Source organism: Schistocerca nitens, chromosome 3 (assembly GCF_023898315.1).
Source record: "Schistocerca nitens isolate TAMUIC-IGC-003100 chromosome 3, iqSchNite1.1, whole genome shotgun sequence".
Taxonomy (NCBI): domain Eukaryota; kingdom Metazoa; phylum Arthropoda; class Insecta; order Orthoptera; family Acrididae; genus Schistocerca; species Schistocerca nitens.
The window spans coordinates 745,606,015-745,609,772 of NC_064616.1; positions in this window are offsets into that span (position 1 = coordinate 745,606,015).

The window sequence follows — 3,758 nt, forward strand, 5'->3', positions numbered from 1 at the left end:
TTTTCATCTGATGCATCTGCCTCTCCATTCAATGCATTGACGATTTTCACTTTGTTGTCCAGGGGACTAATTAGGATCAAAGATGACCAAAGTGTTGGGACGGAAGACAGGAACCATAAATTATTTTTCAATTTTTGTAAAGCAGTAGGAGAGATGTCACAATCAATAGCCAGACATTTATAAGATTTTGACAGAATAATCAAATATAAATACCCTGCTTTGGTTCCACAAGTGGCCCAGAGGCATCAAAATAGGTAGGCTTCAACACATACAGCGACAAGGCAAATACAAATATAAAAAATTATATTTTCTTCTAGTAAACATTCAAATTCATCACGAATTTAAAAATTTTCAAGCAACAAACAGCTTTTGCCATTCTCCTTGCATGATGGATAGCACATGGAGCATGCAAAGATTCTCTATGAGGTGGTGTTTTGATGAAAAAGATCATAAACCATTTTAAAATTTCAGAATAATGCTCTTTAGGCTGCTCTTCATTCAAAGTACCTTGAACAAAACTGAGAATTTGAGACATGTCAGCTTGATCAAGTTTCCCCAATCCTTCAATGATTAGATCCAATTAGAATTTATTAACATAGATTCCAGGCCAAGTATTTTGAAATTTTTGCAAAATGTATATAGTTGTACTTGTGTTTCTACAACTCTCCATTCCCTTGGAAATGCTTCTCCGAGTGATTTCATACATCTGATGCCTGCAAGATAAATACAATAGGTCTTTTCATGAAAATTTTTAAACTGCAGCAAATTCCATCATAAAAATGCTCTTGTTTCATGCAGTTGTATGAAAATCTAATGTTTCAAACACAGGAGTTTCATTGATGGCTATTGCCTGCTCTTCTCCACACCAGATAGAGACTGAAACATGCAAAATATCACCAAGGTAGAATGAGTTGTAGCTTTTTCTTTTAATTTATATTCAAATACACTGTGTAACATTTCTATTCTATGTGCATAAATATTTAGCCCTTTGGCTGCTACAGACATGCTAGCTACGTGCTGAAATGAGTGCTGGGTCTTTATTGCCTAATGCATCCTTCACTAAACACACTGCAATTGGACTTCTAAACTGGGCTGGGCAAAACCGAGCAACCTGTATCACACTGTGCTGAATATTTATGGAGTGCTTTCTGTGAAGTCTCCTTTTTTTGCTCTATGATTTGACACTGCTAAGACAAACACTATTGTACATATAAGAAGTAGTTAGAATTGGAGCTTTTCTGTGAATTTAAAGTTGTTACAAATTCACAGACATTTAAAGATGGCTTTTCTTCAATAGTTTCTGATCTAATTTTGTTAACCCACTCTGAAAGTTACTATCACTTTCAGATCCTTTGGATTTGGAAAAACTATCAATTACATCTCTTGTTGGAATGTAAGACTACTGTATTACACCTCATGACTGTTGCTTTCAGAATCTGTGGGAAAGTTATCACTTACATCAACATTGAGTAATTCATATTCACTGTCACTCTTTATGGGTATCTCCATGATCTCTTCCCCATTGCAGCTATGATACCTTGTTATTTTCTTTGTTGAATGGATAAAGCAAATTCAAATGCAGCAAAACAAAATAACAACAACTTACCTTATAGTATCAACACCATTTCACAGTGTACCATGAGCCACACACATTGATGTGGAAAACAAGACTTTAAATAGCCTGCCATTGTACCCCTGCAGGCCATGCTCTCTCCAGAGCTTCAGTCCTCTGATGGGTAGCTCCAAAAATTCCACCAGAGGACGCCATCATCACTTCAACTTACTGCAAGCAAATGTAGCCCTCCACACGTCTTTATAAGTTATTATGCACCAGTTTCCAGTCCACATTTCAGAAAACTGACAGTGAGAACAGATGGACCCAGCATGATGTTACTAATTTGATAATAGTCAGAAAGTGATTAAAATTATACTGATAGCCAGTGATCTACAGCACTATCAAATTATCAGAGTGTGGAACAGTCATACACAAGGATAACAAAATTATGTATATGTATTATTCATCTGTACATATTAAAAATAAATATCCTCATGTTTTAATCATTTAATCAATTTTCTGTGCCACCTCATTCACATATGGACACATTAGATATTTCTATTTGTTTGACCAGGATTGAGCATCATGAAACTAATCAAAACTTTTTTTCCCCCTGAGTTGTATCACAGTTTTGAATTTTACTCTTTCTCTGTTGCTTGTGTACCAAAGTGTATTAATTTGTGAATGAAATGGAAATAACAGTAGAGCAACCACTCACTGCACTCATTCAGTTTCGGAGCCAATAAATTCAGATATTATTATCAGAAATAACTAGATTGCTAGATGCACAGCAAGCAGACCAGCAGACTATGACTGAAGTACAGAATTCTGGAGGACAGGTGCCACTTCCTCATTTCTGTCCCTTTGATGAAAGACAAAGAGGACTGGACAGAATACAAATCACACCTCAATGAACATTTTGCAGCTTACAAAATCAAAGGGGGGTGTCCCATGACATCTTTTCTTGTTTCCTTGGGTAGGAGTGTCAGTTTTTGGGCTGTGTTGTAAGTTATTATCTGAGGTTGAACTGCATACCCTACCCTATGAGGAAGTCATTCAGAAATTAGACAAATTTTTCAAAGCCAAAATTTGTGTAACTGCTGCTTGTTTAAAATTTTCCCATACCTGTTGTCATAGCAATGAAACTTACAAGGGATGGGTCACTGACCTCAAGATCATGATGACAAGTTATAAATTTAGATGCACTTATGGAGCTCCTTTTCAAGACAAGATGCTTCATGATGCAATTATTCAGTCAGTACCTGACTGAAAATAAAATACAGGCTGAGATTTTAAAGCATCACAGTGCTGCTTTCACTGATGTACTAAAAGTGACTGATTCTCATAAAGTGAAAGACTCTGCAGAACTAGACTTTAAAATGCCTGTTGTTTCAACATTGACTGTGGACAGATCCAAACAGTTGCAATCCTGCATGGCTCATGTTGACTGCAATCACAAACAGCAGTGCAACCAGCGCATGAAGCTGCCAACCTATTTGTCTGCAAATTCACATGCTCTGAAGTCTTCTGTTAAGTATTATGTAATGCATGACTACAAACATTGCTTCTTCCATCAAGTGGAATGGCAACAGGTCCAGAGGATGAGACACACAACACAGCAACTATGTCTGGAAAAAAAAAAAAAAAAAAATCAGCAAAATGCTCTATCACTCACAGATGGGATAAAGACAGTCTTAAGAATCATAGCCAGAGGAATAATCAAAAACTGCTCATATCTTTACAGATTGGCAATCAAAAGGCACTGATGGTTGAGTGACATTGATTAATCAAACTATTTTCAAGCACTTTGGACACTCTCAGCTACAGAAATCACTTCTGCACCTCACAGTCTACAACAGCAAAAATATCTCTGTTCTTTGGATGCGCATTTTGCAAGCAAAATATAGAAATATGAGTACATCAGTGCCATTCACAGTACTTCATTCACACCTGAGTCCCAATATTTTTGGTATGGCTGCATGTGATTCATTTTGTTTGGACAAAGTGCATGCTATTGATAATCAGTTTTCACATGCCAGCACTGATAAACTGGATGAAAAACACAGACATTTGTTTGATGGCACATTAGGACATTTCAAGTGCACATTACACTGAAGGACAACGAAAAACCAAAGTTTCACCATGCCCATCCAGTATCTCACACCATTTGTGATGAAGTTGCTTCTCAACTCAACAGACTGTA